Raw genomic sequence first — 18024 nt, forward strand, 5'->3', positions numbered from 1 at the left:
AGCCTCAGACCCAAGGGTTCTCTCTCCTCTGGATCCTCGCTGGTTTCTTTCTTTTTAATATTCATTTGGCTGTACTGGGTCTTAGTTGCAACACTCGGAATCTTTATAGTTGCAGCATGTAAACTCTTCGTTGTGGCATGTGGGATGTAGTTCCCTGACCAGGGATCAAACCCGGGCCCCCTGTGTTGGGAGCATGGAGTCTTAGCCACTGGACCACCAGGGAAGTCCCCTGCTGGTTTCTATTATAAAGTGCTGGACCTCACTGATTAAATCTGTGACTAGGGAATTTGTGTTTGTTGTTATCATCTCCTGATGTGTAACAAACCACCTCCAAAGTTAGTGGCTTAAACCAACAATGTTTTAATCATTAAAACAATAATTTCTTATGATTCTATGGATTGACTGAGATCAGCTGGACAGTTTCATCATTCTAGAGGGCTCTAAATTTATGACCAGTGGAGGTGGTGTGCCCTGCAGCTCTTTGCCCCAGGATCATTAAACTTCCCCCGTGGTAACTCCTGGTAAATGCTCCAGTTGGTTCCATTATCTACATCCTGTAGCCCCAGGGCTGGTCAGAACTCATGGGCACTTTTGGTGCCACAGGCTGCTGGTGGGAACTGAAGCTTGACAATGCCAACTAACTGAGATAGCTCAAGCAAACTGTACTGGGCTGTCACCGCCACTCTGCTGAGGCTTCTTGGCCACAGTGGAGTACCTCACAGGGTGGTGTCAACTGGGAGCTGGAGTTGGAGATAAAATGTGCCTGTTGATGAATTGTACCATTAGAGCATTTTCTGATCTGAGGAGAGGGGGCACAGACTCTCTGTACCTTTGGATTTCTCTTGAAATCTATCTCATTGCTCTTTCCTCCAGAATGTTACAACGGAAGGTCTAATCAGAGAACAGATGGCTAACTGCTTGATTCTCATCATCTCCAAGACAGAACGATTTTCCCCTTCCCCTCACTATCGGGTAGTGGCTTTTCTAAGTTTATAACTCCTTCACAAAAGGTAGATTTTTGTCTGGGCCTCTGCTCACACTGCTGGGAATTATAATGGGCAAAAAAGGAGATTACAAAAAAAAAAAAAAGGATGAATATTTCCAAAAAACACCATCCCTATTAATCTCTCATTAAGACATTTAAGGCATCAGCCATTCAGGTTGGTAGGCTAGAGGTTCTGCCCTGGTGTTTCTCTGCACTGTGACTGCAGTAGCTGTTTCTGTTTGGAAGGTGGCTGGCTTCCAGGAAGCCAGGGCATAAGGGGAAGTTCAGAGCAGCCTTTCATGCTGTACTGCCATGTTACCCATTCTTCCCCACCACCAAACACACACACACGGTCACATGTATAGTTTGAGAGTCAGCATCACCTGGGCCCTACAGAGACCAGTCACTGATCCTGCTCAGTTCATGGGGCTTCTCTCCCTTTATGCAGCGAGGGCCCAGTGCTTTGATGCCACCCAGTAAGCTGGCATTGAACACATTGTCACAAGTTGGAAGTGGAGATACAACTGTAATTTGCAGAGGCCATGCATTGCCCAAGGTCTCTATCCTCTCTGCCTTTGTTGGGATGGTCGGAAAATGCATAATTTTGGACTTGTAGTATATAGCTGGGAAATTCACCTATAGTTATACCCATCGCCCTGTGTATTGTGTTATATGTAAATATTTCTCATAAGAATTCTGCCTAATTTTCTCATTAGACACAATTATATAGTGATGTGGAATATCATTGCTGTAGTACTTTGATCACTCTAGTGGGCTCTAAACTTACGACATTGAATATTGAAGAAAAAGGAAGAATAAGACAATTCCACAGAGCTTAGCTATGGAGAAAGTGTTGATACTATAAAGTTCCTGGAATGTTAGAATGTTAGAACCCTATATGCCTTACTTCCAAATTAGGTGGTTTTGATTCAAAAGACTCAGTAATTGCATCTTGTGACTCTTCATCATCTTGCAACCTAGAGACGTATTGGGAAATACCTGTATTTAGGATGCACACAATCCTTCATAAACAGGTGGGTAAGAGGACCAGAAGCTTGCAATAATTGGATCCAAACTGGTCATAGGATAGAAACCTAGGAGATAAGAGTCAAAACTTAGTGTGAGGCTCCAGAGAATTTTGCCCACCAGCTGAGACCTGCTTTAAATTATGCTTTGCTAAGAGTAACAGTGTACTGAGCCAGGAGTCAGGACGGCTGGATTCTAAGCAACTGTCTACGCATATAAGCTTGTCTGACTCAATCCATCTGAACCTCATTTTATTAGCCTATAAAATGAAAAAGCTTGGACTGCAGGTACTTCATGGTATAAGGTTCTCCTCTTAACATATTCCCATAATAACTATGTACTAATGAGAAGAAATAGAAGACATAAAGTTACACTCAATCCTGTTCCCACTAGTAGGGTGCTGTTGAGATCTCTGATATGCCAAATAACAAATAGTCACAGAGTCCATTAAGATCTAAGTATCTGCTTTCTTGCTGAAAAAGGCTAGACTAGGGGAATAGGACTACAACTGAAATCAGGCCTTCTACTCCTTTGCCTCAAGTCTGAAACTTGGGACTTATGGGAGGAACATACTGGATCTGCAGAGCACACACCCAGGCAGAAGGTAGGGTGGCCGGCTGACTTCTCACTATGTGGTCCTCCAGACCACATGGAATACCGTGTGGATGCTGGAACAGAGGGCCAGCTTGTCTTGTAGGCAGGCAGCTCTGTAGAGAAAACCCACCCAAAGTAACTGTGTAACTCCCTGAGATGACCCAAGTTACCAGTTTATATCCTATCTTCCCCTAAAGACAAAAGGAAGATTGGGAAGGGTGGTGTGTGCATGCTACGTGCCTTCAGTTGTGTCCGACTCTTTGCAACCCTATGGACTATAGCCACCAGGCCCCTCTGTCCATGGGATTTTCGAGGCAAGAATACTGGAGTGGGTTGTCATGCCCTCCTCCAGGGGATCTTTCTGATGCAGGGATTGAACCAGTGCCTCTTGCATCTCCTGCATTAGATGGGTTCTTTACAGCTGAGCCACCAGGGAAGCTCTGAGAAGGATGGGGAAGCCACTTATGAGAGGTTACCAGAAAAGGCTCATTAAACAAGGGTAAGGTTTGCTATGCAGATTTAAGTCTGTGCCATCTCCACTGACAAGAGTTTCTTCTGATTTGGAGTCATCCTCTTTCTGGTACAGAGAGAGAGATGCTTAAATAGAGACTTCCTTTATGAATATAAATGTCCCTTCTAGAAGGGTAACTTCTACTCTGTTTCAGAGCTTCTTCTCTGCCTGTAGTTTCTCAAAAGTAATCAGCTCAAAATAATCTTATTCTAGAACTAAGACTAGAGCTCAAATCTTACACCCAAGTCTGTACTTTTTAAAAATACTTAACATTGCATTTAAAAACACTTTTATCCAAGTCAAAACCCAGTGGAACTGGTTTTGTGGAGTATTAGGCCATGTTAGATAATTGATTTCCTAGAGGAAATCAGTCCTGAATATTCACTGAAAGGACTGATGCTGAAGCTGAAACTCCCAATACGTTGACCATCTGATGCGAAGAACTGACTCATTTGAAAAGACCCTGATGCTGGGAAAGATTGAAGCCGGGAGGAAAAGGGGACGGCAGAGGATGAGATAGTTGGATGGCATCACCGACTCAATGGACAGGAGTTTGAATAAACTCCGGGAGTTGGTGATGGACAGGGAGGCCTCGCGTGCTGCAGTCCATGGAGTCGCAAAGAGTCGGATACAACTGAGTGACTGAACTGAAATGAACTGAGATATTTGAGAAGTTTGAGAACATAGTAAAAGCACTGATAGAACATTATAAAGCCTATGGCTTAGGTCAAAGACCCATTGATTAAAGTGATGAGTGCATGTAGCCTGGGGAGTGGGAATTTGGCTCCAGAAGTAGACCTGCTGGATGACGTAACAGACAAGGTGGGACAAAGGGCTGCAGACCCACTAATTGTTTCCTACATGAAAACTGGTATGTTGGTCCTCAATGAATATTTTTAGTCTGAGAACTGTGATGACAATAATTATGTCATACTCACGAAACGACAGTAAAGATAGGGAAGGACTGGGAGTCAAAAATGTAGGCTTGCTTAAGACAGACTCTTTATGGAGGCTGATCTAAAAACCTGAAACTGTGAACAAAAACCAGGGGTCACTCTAGTACCTGCTGAGTGAAGAGGCAAAGTACATAATGATATTAAATAGTATCTATCCACAGAGAAATGTGAATTAAAAACAATGGTGGCCACAGAATGCTGACAGATATTTTTGAAAAAGAAACCATGAAAAAAAAATCAATATTTATTTCCTAATTTTAACAAGGTAGTGCTCTGCTCTCCACTTGCTGGACAAAGCTTCCTTTCTGTCTCTGCCAATAATTATTGTGTTGCAGTCTTAGAATTCCATAATAAATGCCAACTGACTATGTCTAAATAAATACATCACCGATCTGTATTGTCAGAAAATGAAATGTTACAAGGAAGTGAGTGCTTCATTGAACTGAAGCTTAGACCCTTTAAGTAGCAAACTTTAAAAAATTTAGCTATTTTGATGGAAATTGTATTAAAATCGATTCCATTCTTTTTGGCCTCATTAAACCGAGTATGTGCCTGCCTGTGTGCTTAGTTGCTGCAGTCCTGTCCGACTCTTTGCGACCCTGTGGGCTGTGGGCTGCCGGGCTCCTCTGTCCATGAGATTTGCCAGGCAAGAATACTTGAGTGGGTCTTTCCCTCCGAGAAGGCAGCGGAGGCAGACTATACAGCCATGGCCAAGATTAAGGCTCGAGACCTTCACGGCAAGAAGAAGGAGGAGCTGCTGAAACAACTGGAGGACCTGAAGGTGGAGCTGTCCCAGCTGCGCGTGGCTGAAGTGACAGATGGCGCGGCTTCCAAACTCGCCAAGATCCGAGTGGTTCGTAAATTCATCGCCCGTGTACTGACCGTCATTAACCAGACTCAGAAAGAAAACCTCAGGAAATTCTATAAGGGCAAGAAGTACAAGCCCCTGGATCTGTGGCCTAAGAAAACACGCACCATGCGCCGCCGGCTCAACAAGCATGAGGAGAACCTGAAGACCAAGAAGCAGCAGTGGAAGGAGCAGCTATACCCCCTCCGGAAGTACTCAGTCAAGGCCTGAGCATCCAGCCGTCAATAAAACAGACAGACCACTGGCTGGCAAAAAAAAAAAAAAAAAAAGAATACTTGAGTGGGTTGCCGTACCCTCCTCCAGGGGATCTTCCCAGTGCAGAAATCAAACCCACGTCTCCTGTATCTCCTGTATTGCAGACGGGTTCTTTACCCACTGAGCCACCTGGGAAGCCCAAACCAAGTAGATTGAACATCATTTAACATTTTCTTAACAGCTCTGAGTCGTTGCTGTGAACATCAGCTTCACTACTGAGCAGTAGTACAAGACCTCCTCAGGGGTTAGCGAAATGTGCAGGGTCCCACTGCAGTCTTTCCTGGGCCCAGAAATGATGTTCATCTTTCCTGCCTATGACCACTATGCTGGCTTCCACTCTTAACCCCAGGTCCCACGTATGTTCTGGTTTTTATTCTTTCTGCTTTAACCAGTGATGCTCTAATACATTATCTGTAACCTTTTGTGTACTGATAGCTGTTATAGAAATCATATCAGTGATCTTTTAAAAACTGCACCATATTTTTATAGAATCTTCTATCAGCAGGTTATGATATAAAGGCTTAGAAATGACCTGGGCTTCTGCCATAAATAAATCACATAGACTTGGTGGCAGGGAGTTTCCTTGATGCTTGGACATCTTTTACATTGATATAAATAAATATAGCTAAATCCATAGCTATAATTCTGCATGCTTTTGATTTTTTGCAGTCTTATCACCAAATAGAATATTATTGTTATAAGTTCTATTTTCCTTTGTTTTCTAAGATGACATTACTCAACACTTGGGTTTCATACTGTTAGTTCAGAATTAAGTTAGTCCAGAGAATAGGTACAAAAGGAAAATATCTCAGGAATTCCCTGGTGGTCCAGTGTTAGGCCTCTGTGCTTTCACTGCTGAGGGCCCCAGTTCAATCCCAGGTAACTAATATCCCACAAGCTGCATGGTGTGTGTGAGGTGGGGAGATATCTCATTATATTGGATAGCTTCTGCTGTATAAAAAACCATCCCAAAGTGTAGTAGCTTGCAACAAAAAACATTTCTTATCTCACTCCATTCTGTGGCTCACTAGATAATTTTCCTAGTCTGGGACAGTTCAGTGAGGGCTGGAGCAGCTGGGACCTTTCTCTATGTCATCTCTCATCATCCAGCAGACAAGCTAGGCTTGTTTACATGGTGGACAAGAGAAAGTGAACCTCATTATGCAAGCACTTTTTAAGTCTCTACTGTGTCATGTTTGCTAGTGACCTGGAGGCCGAAACAAGTTACAGTCAAATCCAAATTTCAGGGAGAAATACGCTCTATCTTGATGGGAGAGACTACAAAGTCACAGAAGTATCAGGCATACAAGGATGGATTTCATGCTCATTTTGCAGTCTACCATGTTCATGGTACTCAGTCCATGACTCAGCGGCATATGCACCTCTTGGAGCCTTCAGCTCTGCTGCCCCTCTGACATACTAAGCTAGTGCTCTTCTTCCTGCTACGATGAAATCTCCTACAAGAACTTTGCTTATCTCCTCCACTTCCTTCTCGTGGATTCACTTCTTAATTCTTAAAAGCCGATTTCTGTAGTAGCTAAGTAGCTACTGCCCAGTCATCAATGACGTCTTCACAGACCCTATCTTCCTTGACTGTTTTGTAGTTTTTAACACAGTTAACCTCCTTTTTTGGAATTCACTTCTTATAGTTTCTATTACAAGTAAATATTAATTTTCTTCCTAGCTCATTGACTGCTTTTTCTATTTTCTTTTCAGAGCTCTGTTCCTCCTCCCATGACCATATGTGTGGTTCTGTCCTCATCCACCTTCTCTTTCTTACATCTGCTCAGTAAGCTCACTCACATTCACAGCTTCGTTACAAACCTCTAGGTACTTGATCGCATCAGTTCCTGAACTTTTCTTAAATTTGACTCCATCTTCCACCAAATGGCCCACTGACTAGTTTCACCCAAATGTTTGACCTATATTTCCCCTGAAATCTGTTTTGGCTGCAAGCTAAGGAGATAGTTCTGGGAGCTGTATAATGCCCTTACAGCCTGTAAGTCATTTGATTCTAAATTTTCCTTCAGATAAAAGGGACTGGGAGGGAGGAGGTAGGCAGTGTGTGACTAACCAACATTTGCTGAATGCCTACTTTGCACAAGGTGCTGTGGTCCCTCTTAACTAGCCAGGTGAACATCTTCTAGGATTACTTTCAAATAGGAGAAAAAGAGGCAGACATGAAATCTGCACAGGTAGCATCCCAGATAGCTACTGATACCCAGGTAAAGGCTGCAGTAACACCAAAGGAAATGAGACTCTGGAGATCTCTGTTTGTTGTAATAAACAAGAGGTATCTGACAGCCACAAACTGCTTTCAAAGAGTTTCTGCTAAAGGTATCTTAAGGTTTGCAGAAAAGAAACATTTTTCTCTTAAGAAAGATCTGGTTTCTGGGGAAATAGATTATAAAATAAAATTGCAGTTCTCCTTTTTTTCCCCTAATAAAAGTGCTTAGAGACTTGTAGGGCCCAAATTAAGTTCCTGGTAACATTTCTTCTGTTCTGAGTAAATTTCATTCAATGAAAGTAAAATTTCTTGTTTTTAATTAATTGATTAATTTATTTTTGGCTGTGCTGTGTCTTTGGCTGTTGCTACACGGGTTTTTCTCCAGTTGTGGCAAAAGTGGGCTACTCTCTAGTTGTGGCCTGCTCAATGCGGTGGCTTTTCTTGCTGTGGAGCACAGGCTCTAGGCAGCGTGGGCTTCAGCAGTTGCACCTCCCCAGCTCTAGAGCACAGGCTCAGTAGTGGTGGCACACCAGCTTAATTACTCCAAGGCATGTGGGATCTTCTCAGATCAGGGATCAAACCATGTCTCCTGCATTGACAGGCAGATTTTTTACCACTGAGCCACCAGAGAAGCCCTGAAAGAGAAATTTCTGAAGGTCATAAGGTGGACATACTTCCAGTTATTTCCTGTTCTCGATTCCTTGATGGTGCTCTTGTGGATAGGTCTGTTGCAGAAGTATATGTTTGTAGCCATACTATTGTGTATGCTGAGGGAATACTAAATATAATTAATCAAGTCATGACTTCACATGGAACAGATTCTGAAGATGATATGAGACAACGCTGATGATCTAATAATAGGTTCTGAACCTACATTTTAAATATAGTTGTCTTTCCTTAAAAGTATAAAGTAAAACTACCTTTGTTCTTTTTTCATATCAATAATGCACATAGTTTTCCAATGCCAAAACAGAACACGGTGTGATAGAATGCCGGCAGGCTTGTAGAATCAATGAAACATCATTCTCCAAGAAGAAGCAACCTACTAGGTTGCCATGTGGCCTGAATTATATTAGTGTATCCCTCTTTTTTTTTTATTGGATTTTATAAGAATTTGAGAGTGTTACTTATTTTTTCCCCTCATTTTTGGTTTGTTTATATTGCTGTAAATATTCTTGCAGAGCAATTGCGACTTCTCATTGACTGCATTCTCTGAGGGCTCACTCTAGAAAAATGCTACTTAAGTATTGTGTATTGGGTATGAATTATCCTGTATTGTTTGTATATCTTACTGCATTGTCTTTCTTATTGTCAATGGCGGTAAGTACCATGGTTAGTGAATTTGGCTAACAGTGTTTGAAGCAGATGAGATTTTAGCTCACTCCTTGTTAGCTGCATTGGCTCAATCTAAGCTAAAGTCTTATTTTCATTAAAGGAGCAGACATGCTGAGGAAGAAGGTGCTATTTTTACACAGGGACTTTTTCTACTGAAACCACGTGATAACACTATGCTGTTAAAATGATCTCAAGCATGCTGAGTTAGCTGAAGAAACAATATGCATGTTGCCAAAATCAAGGCAGGACTATTCTGAGCCTCCTCTGAGGTCCTCTAGCTCTCCTTGGTGGTCATGAAGAGGAGACTAGGAGAGGAGCTGGTGAAAATATATGAATTACAGGTGAAGTGGAGGTGACTTCCTGTTACCTACAAGAGATTATCTAAGTTCTTGGTTTTGCCATCAGCCATTGGATATGAAAAGTTTGGTTACTCAAGTATTTGCATACCACTACTTGTTGAGTACTGTGTTTATTCTCTCTCTAAACACACACACACACACACACACACACACACACACACACACACACGTTGTTGTTTTAGTCACTAAGTCATGTCAGACTCTGATGCGACCCCATGGACTGTAGCCCACCAGGCACCTCTGTCCATGGGATTTCCCAGGCAAGAATACTGGAGTGAAAAAAAAAAAAAAGAATACTGGAGTGGATTACCACTTCTTTCTCCAATATATACATATATGTATATTTTAAGCAAAACTAGCACAAAACAGTACTAACTTTAGACCATTAGAAACAAAAGTTTAGGCAGAGACCCTCCAAATCCAGTTAAAAAATGCCTTTATTATTATTAATATGGATTACTATGATTCAATATCTATTATGTGATATAGTAGGTTTTGTACTAAGCATTTTACAAGCATTATTTCATTTAGTCCTCATAATATTCTTACAAAGCAGCTATCATCTGCATTTACAGAAGACAACGCTTCCCTTTCTTTTCCTTGCTTTTCCAATAACTGTCACATAAGTTATACTCAGTCGGAAAGTGACTGAGTTGGGATTCGGGTTTTGGTATCTAGCTCCTAAGTCCGTGTTCTTTCACTAGGCCACGTTTCATCTCTGAGGATGACATGTAGAGTCAATTAGGAAACTGGCCCTCTATCAACAGTAGTTTTATTCTTCACTCTTCCTCCCCCATTTTCAAAAAATATTAATGAGAATAAGTTACAGCACACCAAAATGGAAAAACAAAATCTCCCTTCCTGGTAGTCTTCAACTGCTAAATGTAAATCACCGTCAGATTTGGCTTCCCTTGTCTTCAACAAATCCTTCTTAGCTTCCATCATTTTACTTCTCTCCAGCTCTGGCACCCTGTGGTAGTTTTTATTGCAAAAGTCACCAATCTGTCAAAGATTTTATGAAAATTGATCTTCCTCGCACACTTAGGTTTAACAAGCATTTTAACAGATTTCTTAGTCTCTCTTTGTTCGTAGTTAATCAAAGAAAACTTTTGGTTTATTTTAATTTCACATGAAGCAGCAGATAAATAAGGAAAGTGTTAAACATAAAGTTAAGTTTTGCAGAGTTTTGTAAAAATCTAATTTTGCAACAAATTCCAAAACTTGCAAAAACTTTCAGGTCTTAGTTTCTTTGGGATCATTTCTAATTGTTTTCAAATGTTTCCACAGTTACATGTGTGCGTGTGCTCAGTCACTCAGTCGTGTCCGACTCTTTGTGACCCCCATGGACTGTAGCCCGCCAGACTCCTCTGTCCATGGGCTTTACTGGGCAAGAATACTGAAATGGGTTGCCATTTCCTTCTCTAGGGATCTTCCTGACCCAGGAATTGAACCCATGTCTCCTGCATTGGCAGGTAGATTCTTTACCACTGAGCCACCTGGGAAACCCACAGTCACATATTTCGCACTAAAATATCTTCTCTTTTGAAAAATTCATCATAAATTTCATTTATATTTTGTAAAAATTGAAACTTTTCTTCTTAGCAAATATCATCAGTTCAGTTCTGTCACTCAGTCATTTTTGACTCTTTGCAACACCATGGACTGAAGCACGCCAGGCTTCCCTGTCCATTCCCAGCTGCCCGCTTGCTCAAACTCATGTGCATTGAGTTGGTGATGCCATGCAACCATCTCATCCTCTATCGTCCCCTTCTCCTCCTGCCTTCAATCTTCCCCAGCATCAGGGTCTTTTCCAATGAGTAACTTCACATCAGGTGGCCAAAGTATTGTAGCTTCAGCTTCAGCATCAGTCCTTGCAATGAATATTCAGGACTGATTTCCCTTACGAGTGACTGGCTTGATCTCCTTGGAGTCCAACGGACTCTCAAGAGTCTTCTCCAACACCACAATTCTTCATCATCAATTCAGCATCAACTCTTTGGCTCTCAGCTTTCTTTCTGGTCCAGTTCTCACATCCATACATAACTACTGGAAAAACCGTAGCTTTGACAAGATGGACCTTTGTCAGCAGAGTAATGTCTCTGCTTTGTAACGTGCTGTTTAGGTTTGTCATAGCTTTTCTTGCAAGGAGTAAGTGTCTTTTAATTTCATGGCTTCAGTCACCCATCTGCAGTGATTTTGGAGCCCCCCAAAATAAAGTCAGCCACTGTTTCCACTGTTTCCCCATCTATTTGCCATGAAGTGATGGGACCGGATGCCATGATCTTCGTTTTCTGAATGTTGAGTTTTAAGCCAGCTTTTTCACTCTCTTTCACTTTCATCAAGAGGCTCTTCCGTTCCTCTTCGCTTTCTGCCATAAGGTGGTGTCATCTGCATATCTGAGGTTATTGATATTTCTACTAGCTATCTTGATTCCAGCTTCTGCTTCATCCAGCCTGGCATTTTGCATGATGTGCTCTGCATATAAGTTAAATAAGCAGGGTGACAATACACAGCCTTGATGTACTCCTTTCCCAATTTGGAATCAGTCCGTTGTTCCATGTCTGGTTCTAGCTGTTGCTTCTTGACCTGCATGCAGATTTCTCAGGAGGCAGGTAAGGTGGTCTGGATTCCTATCTCTTGAAGAATTTTCCACAGTTTGTTGTGATCCACACAGTCAAAAGCAAATATCAGAGAAAATGGCTAAACAATAGTGACCGTCCAATCCTTGGAGTAAATGATAGAAAATTCAAGGAAAATTTGAACATTACCCTTTTGATAACTTCTGGCAGTATCAGAGCAGCACCTGTGATTGTTTTGATAGCTTATCTCTCCCCAACAGTTTGAACTTTCATCTGTTGATTATAATCTAATAGTATTTTATATTAAAAATATTTAATAACCAAAGAGTAATTCTTAATAAAACTACAACTTTGCCAAAATTACTTACAACTATTAGTACTAAATTATATCACCAGTGTAATATTTTATTCTCTTGATTTACTGCTAGTTCAAAAATGATTAGCAATTTTAAAAGAACATGTTTCTATTTTTAAAATAGCATTCAAAGTAAAAATATTTCACGTATGAACTAAAACCTGCATTTAACAAAATTACTGCACAAATAAAAGCAAATGGTCACATATATTGACAACTGAAGTAAGAAGTTCTGTTTCTTTTTTTTTTTTTTCTTTTTAGAAGTTCTGTTTCTTAATCTTTAAAAGTGTTGGACTATCATTTATTACACATTACAATTTTAAATACAGGGATATGAAGTACCACAAAATATGTGGAGCCGAGTCTGATCTCGGAAGGCTTCGGCCTGCAACAGCTTAGAACAGGGTTTGGGATCCCAACCAGAGATTGGGGCTGGGTTGCGGTGGTGAAAGCTCTGTATCCTAGCCACTAGATCAGTGGTCAGTGCTAAGGGCCCTGGCCCTTTGCTTTGATCAAAACAATTACCAGAAAGACAAAAAGTAGTAAAGCAAGTAAAGTATTCAGTTCAGTTCAGTCGCTCAGTCGTGTCCGACTCTTTGTGACCCCATGAACCACAGCACACCAGGCCTCCCTGTCCATCACTAACTCCCTAAGTCCACCCAAACCCATGTCCATCGAGTCGGTGATGCCATCCAGCTAGCTCATCCTCTGTCGTCCCCTTCTCCTCCTGCCCTCAATCTTTCCCAGCATCAGGGTCTTTTCCAATGAGTCAGCCCTTCGCATCAGGTGGCCAAAGTATTGGAGTTTCAGCTTCAACATCAATCCTTCCAATGAACACCCAGGACTGATCTCCTTTAGGATGGACTGGTTGGCTCTCCTTGCAGTCCAAGGGACTCTCAAGAGTCTTCTTCAACACCACAGTTCAAAAGCATCAATTCTTCAGCGCTCAGCTTTCTTTATAGTCCAACTCTCACATCCATACATGACCACTGGAAAAACCATAGCCTTGACTAGACGGACCTTTGTTGGCAAAGTAATGTCTCTGCTTTTTAATATGCTATCTAGGTTGGTCATAACTTTCCTTCCAAGGAGTAAGCGTCTTTTAATTTCATGGCTGCAGTCACCATCTGCAGTAAAGTATTAAGAGGGGAAAAAGTACAGTACTTGTTGACAGACACATGGGCGGACTCAGGGAGAGAGAGAGAGTCACTGAGTTGGCACCCTTGTGGCAGTTTGAATTACTTTTATGGGGTATTTCTTCCAGGTTTCCTTTGGCCAATCGTTGTGAACTTGCCTCATTCACAGTCCCTATTTGATATATCTCAAGATCCTTCACTGTGTGCACAGGCATCTCTTAGCCAAGATGGATTTTAATGAAAAAGCGTCTGGGTAGAACATCTCTTGACATAACTCCCATTTGGCCTCCAAGGAACCTATCTGCATGTGTGTGGTCAGGGAGGTCTCCTGACTTCGAGAACGAGAGATACGTGGTGTGGGCAGGGACCAGACTCCTTGCCTTAATTGTCCTGCTCTTCTCCTCTTGGAGTTTCCATTCGTAGGGATGAATCTCCAATTGCTTTACCCCTTTGATCAGTAGCTTAGTCATGTCTGACTCTTTGTGACCCAATGGACTGCAGCACGCCAGGCTTCCCTGCCCTTCACTGTCTCCTGGGGGTGGGGGTGGGTGCTCATCTGCCTCCTCCTTCAAGTCCATGTGTCTTGTCCTCCCTCAAGTCTAAGGCTAACTGGGTAATTGGAAGATCTCTGAATCCACTTCTATATGGACTACAATGTTTGTTAAAGAAAATGTAAGAAATGTGCGAATCTGAAGCTTACTTATATATTAAAAGTTAACAGTAACTGCAGCAATTGTTTAGAATTTAAATTTAGGCCAAAAAAATTTTTTTTCAGGGAGGGCAATTTCATCACTGACATTGTTTAGAATTACAGAGAATGATACTAATAAAAAACAGACTAACTCTTAGTTGGTTTTATTATTGTTCAGTCAGTTGTGTCCGACTCTTTGTGACCCCGTGGAGTGCAGCCTGCCAGGCTCTTCTGCCTGTGGGATTATCCAAGCAAGGATACTGGAGTGGGTTGCCATTTCCTTCTCCATGGTTTTATTATAGTTTTTACATACTCTAGACAAGGCTGGCCCTGACTGCCTGCCCAGAGAGGTTTGCTCCACGTCTTGTCCTTGATAAGTATGCCTGAATGTTTTCAGTGAGGAGATACAATGAGCAAAGTGCAGATAATTTTGAAATTAACAACTATAATAAATATTTAAGTATACATAAAACTTTGTTTAAAGGTTGGAGTTGAGGTATGAATTTAATGATTTTAAAAGTCAGAAGAATATTGTTTTCTTGCTTTTTCTGATTTTAGTTATTAGCTAGGTTTTTGTGAGAAGAGTCATTTAAATATGTATTATAAACACCCTTTGTAGGGTTGCAGCAAGTGCTTTTACTTTCATAAACATCCTTCTCAGTGTAAGTTAAAGAGACTGGTCTAGAATTATCTTTCCAGCCCTTTCAAGGCTAACAATCTGTGATACCTATTTTGTTTCTTGTGAATGAAAGAACAAACTATCACCCCTACCCCCACCCCTCATCTCCCACAGTTCTCCTCCTTACCCCTAATCTTCCGGGGTTTGCTTGAAGAAGAGATTAACTTGCACATCTTTCTGCATTTCTATAATCTCCACACCAGAAAGATGTAAGACATGGGCTAAATAATTAGGGGAAAAGGCCATAATGCGAAAGCATTTTCCGGGTCTTTGTGAGCCTAAGGGTATCCATGGAGAGGTTGAGTGCCCTGGGATGGGTCCTATTTCTTATGCAGTGGTGGGTCTCATGATACAGAATGGGGAAAAACAAAGGGAACTGACATTTCTCTGCATAAAAATGGCAATGAAAGCTACTATGGCAATGAAAGCTTCTATCTTCTTCCTGGGAAGCGGCAGTTCTGAAATTATGATGCATATGGGATTTTGACTCAGTTGTTTCTGAAAATTAGTTTTTGTCCTTGGGAAATATAGTGTGTGTGTGTGTGTGTGTGTGTTATGCAAAACAGACGCCTCAACAGAAGCCTCCCCCCACCCCACCCCCACCCACCGCCTCTTGACTACTAGAGGGCATGTGAAAGTGTATATTCACCTCACACACCATTCTGGGAAAATCTGAGGTGGTTCAAATGGAGTGAGTGCAACAGCCCTCCTTCAACTGTCCTGCTGAAGGCGCTTTGATACTGTTCTTGACAGAGTAACTCACTTTAGAAAATATACTGCTGGAGATTGCTAGCTCCTACAGGCCAGAATCCTACGGTAAGACCAGATCCTAGGGGTGTAATTATCTTCTTTCTTCTCCTCCTAGTGCTCCTCCTCCTGCTTCTTCTTATTTTTTTAATTAATCTACACCAAAAAAGAGGGATTAATGAACTTCCATGTTCCCATTACTCATTCACAACTTTTGCTAATCTTACCCCATCCTGCTACCTGATACATACAACTTTAAAGCAAATCTCAGGTACATATGATTTCATTCTCAAGTTAATGATTCCCTTTTTTACATGGCCATAATACTTTTATCTTAATTTTTAAAACTAGTAATTCCTCAGAGCATCAAATATCTACTTAGTGTTCACATTTTCAGTTGTCTCGTGACTGTCTTTTCTATGTTTTACATATGTTTGAATCAGTTTCTATAATGTGAATAATTGATTTTTCTTATTTTCTGTTTTCATCTTTTCTTCCTCACTAAGGTGGAGTTTTCTTAAAGGAAGGTAGAGGTTTGCATTGAGGAAGTATACATACAAATAATGATATCTAGTAATTATGGATGTAGTAGTAATAATTACTTGACACAGCATGTACTTTGTGTCCATGCTGGATTAAGTACTTAGCATTTAATCCTCGCAGCAACTCAGTGGGTTAGGAACTACTGTTTCCTAGTTTTGCAGTTGAGAAACTGGGGCACAGAGAAGTTCAGTAACTTGTCACTGGACATATACCTTGAAAGAGGTGGAGTCAGGATTTGAATCCAGTTTGTAATCACATGCTGATTCTTAACAGCTAACAATTACATAGCACTTACTAGTGTCAGGTGATAAAACCCAGGTCTATCCCTGGGCAGGAAGATTCTCTGGACAAGGGAATGGCAACGCACTCCAGTATTCTTGCCTGGAGAATACCATGGACAGAGGAGTCTGGCGGGGTACAGTCTATCCATGGGCTTGCAAATAAGCGGACATGACTGAGCAATTAACACACACAAGGCTACTAGTGTCAGGCACTTTTCTAAGTGCTTTACTTGAGTTAACTCATTTAAACTTCACAAAGTCCCCATGAAGGCAATACAGTCATGATCCTCATTTCATAGATTGGTAAGTCAAGACACAGAGTTTAGATATGAGACGGGTTTAAAAAAATGCTGCTCCCAGATGGATAACTCAGCAGACTCAAGAGACTACTCACTTAGAAATGACTTTACACTCTTCAGCCCTAGAAGCCAGTTACTCCCCAGCTCTAAGGGTCTACAGAGAATAGCACTACTTCACAGAGCTCACCTCAAAAGACCCATTGCATACACTGCACCGTCCTCTCTTCCGTCTTTTCTCTCCACTTCTCTCTTCTGTTTTCTGTACTTGTGAAGATTTCTGTGGACAGGTAGTGGCTGCACTTAAGTACTTAGAAGTTCTGCAAATTCAGGTAGAGTCCAAACTGACCTTAGACATTGATTTACACTATAGGCAGTAGTTGATAGAGAAACCTAGCCATTATAGAGGTAATATTTGGTTCAGTTCTTTTAATAGAATGGGAGTGGATCTCTCTTGACAGATGCTGGAAAAAATCTGGGGCCTTTTAGGGAAAAAACATTATTAATGGCTGCTGGAAAAAATGAATACATATTTAATTGAGGTTGGAGTTGTTAAAAGATAATTTTTTTAAATTAAAGTCAAGATTCTCATGCAAGTATGAAGTGAACCAATGCCAAAGATTTTATTGGGTGCTTTCATTAGTGATTAAACCAGTAAGATGTTACAAACAGTTTAAAAGAAAAAATCTGAAGAGCAAACACTTATATACAGGCAATGGGAAATGAGAAAATTAAGCTGCTAATAGATGTGAAAACTTTATGGGCCAGTAAAATGTAATTGTTGGAATCTTCATTTTTGCAAGGGAAAATCAAATGTATCTCTACAAAACAAAATTCATTTGCATCTCTGTGGACAAGAATCACTTGCATTACTATCAGCCTGCTGCTATTTACAGAGTTGTAAAGTAGCCTAGTCAAAGGCAGTAAAAGGAATAGATCCATATAAAATCAGATAAGCCCCATTGGTCATCTAAACAATGCCCTAGCTTCCCACTGAAAGGATATCCAGTAATCTTTTGCCCATTTCAAAGTCTTTCACAGAGACTACCCTGGTGGTCCAGGGGCTAAAACTCTGTACTCCCAATGCAGGGGGCCCAGGTTCAATCCCTGGTAGGGGAACTAGATTCCACATTCCCCAACTAAATCCTGGCACAGACAAATTAAAATAATAAGTAAATAAAAATTTTTTAAATGTCTTTCACAAATTTTCCTAACAGACCCATAAATAAAAACATATTTATCAAGTAGAGTAACCAGGCAAGGTGACTTCTTAAAAAGATTCCTTAAAAAAGATAATGTTCACAGAGAGGCTCTGTAAGCCAGTTATCACTCTCCTGCTGTATTTCCCTTTTCCATCAAATTGTCTCTTTCTTTTAAGTTGTCATCATGGAAGATTTGGTACTGGGGTAAGGTAGAAAACTTGAACATTGTATCCAAAAAGTTTGACTCAAGAAAAATGAGGAACTGTCACATCCTTGTTGGCAGGTGGTTTACTCCTAACACTTTTGAACCACCTACAGAAAGTTGATTAGTTACCCACCTACTACTTCAATGTAGTCTCAGACGAAGTACAGTTTCTCAACATACTTTATGTTCATTAA

General features: G+C 41.0%; 1 protein-coding gene and 1 pseudogene across 10 annotated transcripts in view; both read left to right on the forward strand.

Annotated features, from left to right (window-relative positions):
- The window catches only part of JADE1 (jade family PHD finger 1), a 502176-nt gene that overhangs the window by 312832 nt on the left and 171320 nt on the right, over nucleotides 1–18024 (forward strand). The window lies entirely within an intron of this gene.
- Nucleotides 1468–5210, forward strand: LOC145525394 (large ribosomal subunit protein uL29 pseudogene; annotated as a pseudogene). Its single transcript, XR_014068179.1, has one exon. The product of XR_014068179.1 is annotated as a large ribosomal subunit protein uL29 pseudogene (transcript).

This window comes from Giraffa tippelskirchi, chromosome 11 (assembly GCF_054371585.1).
Source record: "Giraffa tippelskirchi isolate mGirTip1 chromosome 11, T2T-mGirTip1v1.2.pri, whole genome shotgun sequence".
Lineage (NCBI taxonomy): Eukaryota > Metazoa > Chordata > Mammalia > Artiodactyla > Giraffidae > Giraffa > Giraffa tippelskirchi.